The following is an 11,423-nucleotide window of genomic DNA, read 5'->3' on the forward strand; positions in this document are numbered from 1 at the left end:
CATCCCTGGTCAGAAGTTACGCACGGAAGCCGACAACAAAATCTCCAGATCTAAGACATTGAAGGCCAAAGTGTAGTTTATAATACATCGCCGGGTCCACATGTCGGGGGCCCCCGCTTAGTGTGCGTGCTCCCCTTGGACATATAAAAGGGAGAGCACGCCCGCTAGAACACATATACACACAGATCCTCAGACTCTCTCGAGACTCAGCGGGAGAGCGCAAGCAATACAACACACAATACAACACACAGTGGACGTAGGGTATTACGCTCCGGCGGCCCGAACTACTCTAAACCAGCTGCGTTCATCGTGTTCTTCCTCTGAGATTGGGCTAATCCTAGCTAACCCCCGAGTAATCACCATCTGGATTTAGACGGGTGCACTCCGCCATCCGGCTGTGGGTTTGCACACCACGACAAAGGTTGAAATGAACTTTTTTTTTTTGATGTTAACGGGGGAGAGGATCCCCGCCAATTCATTGCCAGCAAGCTCAGAATACCATGAGGTTCAGCAGGTTACAACAAGTGTTTAAACAGTAGTGTTTACATACTGAACGAAAACAAGTGGCACCAGGCTTCAGTGTGCTCTGTTGTATGTCGATTCTGTCTGGGTAATAAACTGCATCTCCAGAATCTTGCTTTTTCCTTACAGGCGACTAGTAGACGATGAAGGAAAGAGACCCGGGCGCGGAAGACAATCTTATATTCTTATTCCTGTGCTTTGTATACGGAACTTAAAAGAGGAGTGGCGACCTTTATGCTTAGTACATGAAATTTTAAAATTTTGTTAAACAAGATCTATGTTCACTGAAGAACAGAAAACTTAGTGGCGGTGTAGGTTTTCGCAGGACTCAACATAGGTTGCTTTTGTGGCACCAAAGTGTTTGCTCCTTCCCTCACTTACTGTTGTTTCGGGGGGCGGGAGGGGGGTATTCACTGCATATGCGATAAATTAATGCTACATTGCACAATCATTGTGGTGGCGGCGGAGGAGGAGGAGGAAGGAAGAGGTGACTCCGGTGGCGGAGGAAGGCGGAGACGGCGGGGGAGATGATGAAGGGCAGCGGCAGAGGAGGCGGAGGGGGCGGAGGCAGTGGATGAGACAGAGGAAGATCGGCATCTGCGAGTGAATCGATTCCACTCACATATGCGGTAAATAGACGTCTCCTTGTTTCCTCCTTTCATACAGGCTCGAACACAGATGCCAGCTGCGTGCACTTGCCGCCGCAGCCACCTCCTTCCTATTGCTTCGTTCCTCGAGTCGGCGTCTCACTCATCCACCGCAGACCACACCAACAAACCTACAAAAGTAGTAGCGCAGAGGAATCGTTGCACGGTGGTGAAGCGTGTATCGCGTGTGTTCCATCTCGGCAACAGATCGGAAATCTCTGGACCCCAAAGCACACCTTTCCGTAAGGGTGCAAAAAGGGTGACCTTTAGATGCACCTCCAACTCTTTTTAGTTTAAATATTTGTACTACTTCTCTAAAAAGAAAATAGTATAAATATTTGAAATAAAGATGGTTGGAGGTGCACCTAGAGCATCTCCAACAACTTAGCTATCCTGACTTAGCTAGCTAAAAAACACAAATAGCTCAAAAAATTGGATCCAACGGACAAGCTATCTCCTTCTCCTCTGTATCTCCCTCGTAATACCGCACTCCCCGCTGGGTAATTTTGCCGTGGCACTCCCACTCGGCATCGGCATCCTGGGCCTGCTTCCCCACGCTGCGACCTTCCCATGGACGGCGTGCGCGTGAGGTGGCCGCGCAAAGTTACCGAACCCCTCTCGGCGGCCGGATTCCTCGGCGTTGGGGTCGCCGGCGTGAGGTGCTTGGCATCGGGTCCCTCGACGAGCGGCGCGAGCGCCTGCTCGCCGGGGTGCAGGCTGCCGGAACGTGCGTTAAGCTGCTCTCCGAGGTACTGCTGCAGAATCTTCTCTGGCGGCGGTTGCGGCGGCGCTGACGGCTTGCGCCGGCACGGGATCAGCATCCTGGCCGGCGATGCGCTGCGCGCCGGAGCCGGGGACTTCCCCCTCGACCGCCACACACGCCTTGGTCTCCTACGTCCGCCGCATAATGGCCTCCACAGACCCACGGTCCGCGGTTGCACTCCGCAGAGGAGAGAGAGTTCGAGGCTTTCTTGAGACGCTCGGACTTGCGCTCGGAGTAGGTGACCTCTCGCCGGTCAACTCACAGGGATGACGAGGCAGCGGTGGATTGCCGGAGAAGGTGTAACACCCCAGGGGTTACTACGAAATTAGTAAAACCTAAACGTACTTAACCCAAAACTAATTGGCTTGACTGTCTGCTGCTCGTCGTCGCCGTGGTCAAGTTGGCCACGAACGCCGCCCGCACGCGTTGCGCGCGATGTTGAAAGGCCCTTGTTTGGTTTTGGTAATTGAGTGACAACTTAGGTGGACTAATAAGTGTTTATGTTGAGATACACAGGAGATTAGTCCACACAAAGACACTAGTATGAGCAACATGTGCCATGGAGGAGAAATGGCTAAGGGTTGATGCTATGCTCATATAGTGTGATCGAGGAGCTCATTGCATATGAGACATGACATGGAGTTATGTGACTGAAGTGGAGAAGATCAAGACAATACTTGGCTTGATGGACTGGTTGCAATGGAGAAGGGCAAGTCAAGGCCTTGAAGCGAGGGACCGCGAGGCGGTGAAGCTTGGGCAAGATTTGGCGCCGATGGACCGAGGCAACGGTGAAGAGCGAGCAAGGTCAAAATCGATGGACCAAAGAGGTCATGTGATGATATGGAGTGAATCATATCATTTAAGAAAGATCAAGCCAAGTGTTGACTCATGATGATGATCAAAAGGCTTGATGGAGTTTTGGTGCTTGTGTGGCATCAATATTTGAGAAGATGAAATGGAATGTGCAAGGCAAAGGTATGACTTGTAGGGCATTTTATTTCACCGGTCAAAGATTGTGTAGAGAAGTGCATGACCGGATTTAGGATAGATGGTCGTACTATCAAGAGGGGCAAACTTGTTTGCATATCGGTCATCTAGTGCCACTTGAGCGATCTAACATTGCGATGTTGCTAGGATCGAGTGGCGTGGTGAGATCAAGTGAAAATCCTTTGAAAATGTTTGTGAAATGCTAACACACATGCACATGGTGTTGTTCACATGGTGTTGTTGGCACATTTGCAAAGGAGAAGGTGTTGGAGTTGTGGTTGATCAACTTGAGGGAAAAAGAATTGACGGGCGGACGGTCCGGCCCTGTTGTGCGGACGGTCCGCTAGTTTAATTCTTTTTGTCCAGAGAGGTTGCAGCTCTGTTTGGGCTTGAAGGCCGTACTGCGGACGGTCCGCTCCTGGGGCGCGGACAGTCCGAAGGTGTTTTAGAGAAATCGTCCAGAGAGGTTGTTTCTCTGGCTTGGGCTGAAAGGTTGGACTGCGGACGGTTCGGCCCATGGGCACGGACGGTCCGCAGGTCACTTGACAATTTGACCAGAGACGTGTTGAGTCCCTGGTGGGATTTAAGAGTGAAGGGCGGACGGTCCGCCATTGGGGAGCGGACGGTCCGCCGGTCAGTTGAGAAAATGACTAGAGACGTTTTTGCTTCTGGTGGGTTGCACGTTGTGAAGGGTGGACGGTCCGCTCAAGGGGTGCGGACGGTCCGCCCCTCAAACTTTAAGTTTGTCCAGAGACGCTGTCTCTCTGAGTGCTCGGAGTATCTGAATGGCGGACGGTCCGCAAATAGGGCGCGGACAGTCCGCGAAGGGCTCTAACGGTCGACTCTGACACATAATCATTACAGATCTAGCCGTTGGGTTTGAATGACGGACAGTCCGGTTTTTGTGAAGCGGACAGTCCGCGAGTGCTCTGTTTCGACGGGGTTGTGAGGTAACGGCTAGTTTGGTGCCTCCCTCTATAAATAGAGGGTGTGGCCGGCCATTTGAGGTGGCTGAGCACCTTGGGGACTTGGTGTCCATGTGTGAGAGTGCTTGAGAGCCCTCTACTCACTCTAACTTGATAGTAATCATCCGATCGAGTGAGAGAGCGATTCTAGTGCGTTTGCTTTGAGTGATTGCATCGAGTGGCACTAGGTGATCGTGTTGCAAGCCGGTGTGCTTGTTACTCTTGGAGGTTGCCATCTCCTAGACGGCTTGGTGGCAAGAGGCTCCATTGAAGCCCGCAAGAAGATTGTGCGGTGCTCCGGAGAAGAGATTGTGAGGGGTATTGTGCTCACCCCGCGGGAGCCGCGAAGAGCAACTCTAATTGAGGGAGACGTGAAGAGCAACAAGTGGTCCGGCCGGATCATGTGCTAGAGGTCGGTGTGAGCACTCCACGTGGGAGAGTGTGACTTGAGAGTCACCACTAGCAAGAGGATCAGCGGCAACCTTGGAGCTTGTCTCAACGGGGATTAGCTTGGTGGCGACCAAGTGAACCTCGGGATAAAAATCACCGTGTCAATCTTGTCTACTCTTCTCGGTGGTTTGCATTCTCCAAATCACAAGCCTTGTATTTACATTCATCTATATCTTGTGTTTGTGTAGTTGCTCTCTAGTGATTAGTTAGCTTGTGTAGCTTGCTAATCATCTTCTTACTTGTGTAGCTAGAAGTAGAGATCCTAGTGTAACTAGTTAACTTGTGTAGCTTAATTAGTTGCTCTTGCTTAGATTGTGTAGCTAAGCAAGTTGAGCTCTTGGATTTGGATTGTGTATCCTTGTCCTTGAGCATCTAGTGAGCTTAGATTTGGCTTTGTGCCTTTGCTCATTAGAATTGTGTAGGAGCTCCCCCGGTTTGTGAAGTACTAGTGCTTAGACTTGTATGACTTGGCATTAGAATTGTTAGGAGAGCTCTTACTAGCTTGGCACTCCATTTGCTTTGTGTAGGATCTTTTTAGAGGTGTCTTAGAGTCATAGTTAGATGGGTGAAGTCTTGGCTAAGCGAATAGTTTCAATTCCGCTTAAGTTTCGGTTAGCCGGAGAAATTAGTTTTAGAAATGACTATTCACCCCCCTCTAGTCCGCCATCTCGACCCTACAGACGTGTGTCCCGTGCCCATGCCGTGCCCATCCCGCCGCGCCCTTATCCCTTCGCCCAGGTGCCTCACTCCCTCCTCTCCTTCCCAGACCACGCCGGCCTCTCTTGCTCGCGCCCGAGCTCCACCATCGGCTGCCATGGCCACCGAGATCCACTTGGCGGTGAAATCCCACTTCCGGTCATCATCTTCGACAACCAAAGGCTAGAATCGACTTCCCTCGACTCGCTGAAGCTCATGCTCTCATCGTTCCATCGCGTTCCGCGAGTTTCCGCGCTCGTTCCCGAGCCATGCCGCCGCCGGCATGCTGCTGCTCGCCGCGAGCCACGTGCACGCGCCCCTGCGCTGGGCCGCCGAGCGCCCCCACTCCGCCCGGCCTTGCTGAATCCTTCCATGGCCGCCCCATAGTCCTCCCTCGCTGGAGCGCCGCCGCCATCACCGCCGCCGAGGTGCTGCTACCGCCGCCGGCGCCTCTCCAGTCGCCCCCAACCCCAACCAAGCTCACCTACAGGTAGTCCTCGTCGCCCTCATGCTCCTACACCCCTCCCTCGCCTCCAGCAAGCCCTCCCATGGCCGGAATCGTCGTTCCCCTTTCTCCCCTGCTTCAAAATCGCGACTAGGTACCTTGTGCGACAATTGAAACAAGTTCAGGGGCCTATCTGCACAACCGTAGACTCATTGAATAGTGCTACGAAGGGTTATTTTGCAATAAATTGGCTGAAACTTTGAAAAATCATAGTAAATCATAGAAAAATAAAAAAAACTAAAATTTGTTGGATTCCTTGCTCTAAGATCTACAGCTTGTTTAATATTAAAGAACATGGATATTAGGTTTAGAAGAAAGTAAACATTTGTTTTGTACATATGATGTCATGACTGGTGGTTAGTCATCAGAGCTAGCTTTCATGAGATGTCTAACAAAATTTTGAAACACTTTAATTACCTCTGACCTGCTGGTTGTATGAAGTGCTTGTGTGTTAAGCTAGTGTAGGGTTGATGCAACTATTGTTAAGCATCTCGCTGTATGTTGCATGTGTGTCTGCTCTCTAGTTGTACAAACTTCTTTATAAATACTATACTTAATGGTAAATTCAGTTATTAAATTATTGTTCATGTATAAATCATGTTAAATCTGATATATCAAAATGTGGTTTGTCTTTATTTACCTTGCTTATGCTTGCTCGCTTGTTACATCAAGTTCTAGTTTAATCCTTCTTGCTTTATCGTATTGCTTGGCTTTTCTAAATAAATTTAGTAATGCTTTCTAGAAGGAAATACTTCAGGCTAAAATAAATTAAATGAACTCTAGTATTTCAGCACCAACCCAATTGTCTTTTGAGTTTGTTTGTTGTGTTTACTCGATAAATGATTGCCAATCATGTCTTTCTTTTAATCATATCGCATTATATGGCATTATGCTTGTGCCCATGCAATCATGACATTGTGCCAGCCTCGCTTGTCCTTTTTGCTGTATCATCTACTACACTGCCATGCATTTAGACATCCGCATTGGTGCATCTCATCTAGGTACGCTAGATGTACAACGCATGGAGGTGAAGCACATGATTTTGGAGCCGAGTCAGAAGACGGTGAATGGTGGACACATCTAGAAGATGGATGAATGGATCCCGATATGCATGACCCAAAGGAAGGTACTTGCCAAGCGAGTATCATCTAACTAACACTGACTTAGTGTTAATCTCAGACAAGCCCCGGTGCATAACCTACTATTTTAAATTATGAATTATTATATGTGTATTACTTGTGCATTATATTTTTAGGAGTTGTCTGGAACCTTAGTTGCATGATCCCTAGGTTTCCTTGGTCTTATACTCGTATGTATAGGTCGATAGCACTGCTATGCTTAATAGATCTCGGTAGAAGTCAAGTGATTTCTTGTCACTCGCGAGCTATAGGGCAAAAATCGAGTAATTTCTGGTTACTCGTGAGATTTTTAGTTATCTTTATATTCTAGTATAGGAGATATGGAATGCAATATGGAATGAATGGAAATTTGAGACCGGACGGGGGAATGATGATGAGATATAGGTATGGCAACATGACAGGGTTCCTGGTGTCTTAGCCTCGTCCGTGTCGATTGAGGACCGTACCGTTGTTAGCCCTGCTGATCATGTTTGAACTGTACTAACCGCATGCCGAGAGTAGGAGGTAGTCGAAACCGGTAAGCCGAGTACTGCCTCACTTCGAAAGTACAGGATCCTTCCCACCTCTTAGGGCGAGTCGAGTAGTCGCGGAGAATTGGGATGTATGTATTTACTTTTGGTGGTCTCTCGTTGAGCTCGGCTGACTATACGCCGGTGGGGCGGTCCTGTAGTTCGAGGCGGGGAGGGGAATGGTTCGCTCGTATAGTCCGACGGGGCAAATACGTACCGTGTTGGTTAGGTCCACCTTACAAGGTTAAATCGGATCGATTCGCCGTCAGTCGCTCTCGGACATGAGCATCTTGATCTCCGAGTCACATCGTAGTAAGAACATGGAAGGGAATGAAATGATCAATATGGTTGTGCCTAATCAATTGTTTTTCCACACTGATTGGTGTAGAAATGCAAACCGTAGAAAATAGGTATTCATTCCTAATTTTGAGCTGAAATATTGAAAGTAAGGACTCACTCTCAATTGATTTTCCGCAAAACAACCCACAACCAGAAAGCCATACATGTCTAGATAGTGGGCTATGTATACCCATAGTCGGGTAAGTCTTGCTGAGTATTAGTATACTCAGGGTTTGTTGTTTACCCTGTTTCAGGTCTAGAAGCTAACCAGGATTAACATCGGTGGGCTCGATGTGACGTCCTCACGTCTCCATAGTTATCGTTTTATTTCATTTTATTTCATATGGTTTCTAATAAAAATCTTCCTCAGGTTAGACTCTCTCTACCGCTGCTGTTATCTATTATTTGAAATTTAATTTGTAAAAGTCATTGTGTAAATATCTTAAAATTATTTATTATTTTGTAAAATTGTATCATGCTGGTACCGTCTGCGCTCGTCGTCGCGCGAGACTTATGGTGTGTTTCGATCGGCCTGGCTAATGCGCTTGATGCGTTTAAATGATGGCCATTATGCTTAATTAAGTCGTTTAACTTGGCGATTCTGTCACAGAAGGGGATGGAGTGGAGGAAGAGATAAATGTAGAAGCTTTTGAATTTCACACCCTTTCGGATAGCTAAATAATTATCTAAATAGCTAGCTAAATAGAATTTAGCTAATATAATTTGGATAAACTCTCGAGGATGCAAGTCATCCATTTGCACTCTTACCTTTCCGAACCGCTCGCCCGCCCCCAGCCGTGATGCTCCGTGCCGGACACCGCAACGCCCGGTGCGGTTCGCGCGCGCGGCCGGTGACGAAGGAGCAGGAGCTGCGGGTAGGCAGTGCCCGCACGGCACTCGCGAGACAGAAGACAAAAGGAAGCAGGCGAGGCAAGTGGCTCGCGTCGCCCTCGTCGGTGCGGAGCCAAAAGGACCAAGGAGTGGCGCACACAAGAGGAGAGAGAGAGCGCACCGGCGCCCGTAGCAAAAGAAGAGAGTCCGTGGTCCGTGCTCGCCGATGCGGAATCCGGAATCCAGCGGGCCACCAGCCCACCGCCAGGGTTCATCTAACCGACCGGTCTCCGGTAACTGCCGGGCTCCGGTTCCGGTTTACCGGACCGGTTGCACCGGTTACCGGTAGAAACCGGTCAAATTCAAATTTAAATTCAAAAAACTCAATTTAACCGGTTCGTATCGGTATACCGACCGGTTAGACCGGTTTACCGGTCGGTTTGACAGGTTTACCGGCCGGTTTGAATTCAAATCCAAATTTAAAATCACATGTGTAATCGGTATACCGCCCGATTAGACCGGTGTACCGGCCGGTTTGACCGGTTTACCAAGTGGGTCTTAATGGGTCGTCTCATTTTTTTTCCTTTTCTTTTTTGTTTTAACTTTAAATGCCCAAAAAATATGTTAAACGAACGAATTTTTGAGAAAATTTGACACCATTAAATTTATCGCACCTTGAAGTATTTTTAGGATTTTTTGAAAATTTTTCATTTTTTTTAAATTCAAATTTGAATTTTTAATTTGGGCCGGTTTGGTACCGGACCGGTTTGACCGGTAACTAGTCAAACCAGACCGGTTCTCACCGGTAGGGGGAACCCTGCCACCAACTAGATGAAGGTAGGCGGCTGGGGCCCGGGCGGCTCCTGTGGCACTGGCTGGCCGGCGGGCCCGAGGTTGCTGGCGGCGATGGATGGAGAAGGCGGCGGCCCTGCAGCGTGATTGCGTGTGGTGCGCATGTGACGGGCGTGAGAGCGCTGGTAGAGCTAGGTGCTCTGCTCCGTGTTGGACTTGGATTCCGCCGCCCGCTGCCCTGATCCTGTCCCGGCGGTGTATCTTCCGGGGGCGGGCGGCGGGATACCACCTGCGGGCTCGGTTGATGACGTGGCAAGCAGAAACATGCGGCCTGGAAGATGACGTGGCAAGCAGAAAACCTGAGGACGGCGCGGACGGCGCGCGCGCGCCCCTCACGCACGCGCGCGCACCAAACGCGCACTGACCCCGGTGCGCGATCGCGTCAATGATCAAGCTAATCAGCGCCGTTAAATAACCAATCGATTAATGGAACTGCGGACACGTCAGCGCCTGATGAATCCGTCCGTTCCCCGGCCAAAGCCCGTGATGACCGCATCAGGTATGGCATGATGCGTGCACTATTTCGCGTGGCAATCAGCTGGTCTGTTTATAATTCCAGGGAAAAGGTAGCATGGTTAACCAAATCCCGGTCCGGTTTGATCAGTTACCGGTCAAACCGGTCCGGTTCGGTTTTGGTTTGGGAAAAGGTAGCATGGTTAACCAAAATTTAAATTTGAATTTGAAAAAAATGAAAAATTCCCAAAAAAATCCTAAAAATACTTCAAGGTGCGACGAATCTAATGGTGTCAAATTTTCTCAAAAATTCGTTCATTTAGTATAGTTTGCGGGGATTTGAAGTTAAACAAAAAAGTGTGCATACAAAAGTATACAAATACAATGTAAAATTAGTACAAAAGAGGGTTGGAGGATTCATTTAGGCTAAAATATGTTATACAAATATTCATTTAGTATACTTTGCGGGCATTTGAATTTAAACGAAAAAAGAAAAAAATTGAATTTGGCAAGTTACCAGTCAAACCGGCCGGTATACCGGTACGAACCGTTTGTACAGAGGATTTTAAGTTCAAATTTAACTTCGACCGATTTGGACCGGTTTCCGGCCAAACCGGTCAAGTATACTGGTACCGGATACCACCGGTTTGGTCGAGCCGGTCGGTAACGTAAACGCTGAAAGGTAGTAGCCTGGTGTGATTGGGATGGCACTCGCGCAGTCTGGTGGCGTGGAGCCGTCGAGGCGGACGGGGCGCCGCCCCCACGCACTAGCCATAGCTCGGTCTCAACTCAGAGGGAGCAGTTGCTGTCTCGTTGGCTCGATCGTTCGTTCGTGCCCCTTCCTCGATCCCCGGTTCCGTGTCGATGCGCCACCGTGGCAGGCACCACGGGAGTTTGGTGTGCGTGCTTGGACAACCGATTCCAGATTAGTCGCATGCGTGCAGGGCTCTGCCAGTCTGGCTGCCCGGTTTCACCCTAGAGGCTATGGTGGGGGTGCGCTAATTTACGGTCGCCCGTAAATTGGGCTCCGTACGGTCGATTCCGACCGCACTGTCCGGCCTCTTTCTACATGTTGAGCTGATGTACTCGGTCCCATTGTCACATCACGTCATCTCATCTCGTTCCCAGCTGTGGTGAAACAAACTGCCACGACAAATCAAGATTTCACAAAAAGACGAACTTCCGCATGGAGTACTAAATGTAGTCTATTTACAAAATTTAAAAGGACATATGTAACTTTTTGAGACGAATCTAATGACGGAAATTAATTGATGATCTGCTACAGTGGTGCTACAGTACCATCCTCTAATCACGCGTCAACAGCCTCATTAGATTCGTCTCGCGATTTACACAGTGGGTTGTGGAGGTGACTTTGTAATTAGACTTTATTTGATACTCTAAATTAGTGGTCAAAGGTGCAAAAAGTTTTCGCGAAATATTTTTCAGCCTTAACCAAACACGGCTACTAACTTATACAAATAAAAAATTAACCAAACTTATACAAACAATTTTTAACAAAGTTTTGAGAAAAAAATGAAAGAAAAAATTTCTGAACAGAAAATTTCGTAAAATTTGGATTAGAATATTTTGAGATCGATAAATTTTGGAAAGAAAAGTTGGGGTGCAAAATTTTTTCTGCAAGCAAAAATTTAGGAGCCAAAAAAAGTCCATCAAAAGATTCTGAGATAGAAAACTTGGAGAAATATTTTGACACAAAATTTTAGGATAAAAAAAGATTAAAGGCAAAAAATAAAACACATGAAAG

Source organism: Panicum virgatum, chromosome 4K (assembly GCF_016808335.1).
Source record: "Panicum virgatum strain AP13 chromosome 4K, P.virgatum_v5, whole genome shotgun sequence".
NCBI classification, from domain to species: domain Eukaryota; kingdom Viridiplantae; phylum Streptophyta; class Magnoliopsida; order Poales; family Poaceae; genus Panicum; species Panicum virgatum.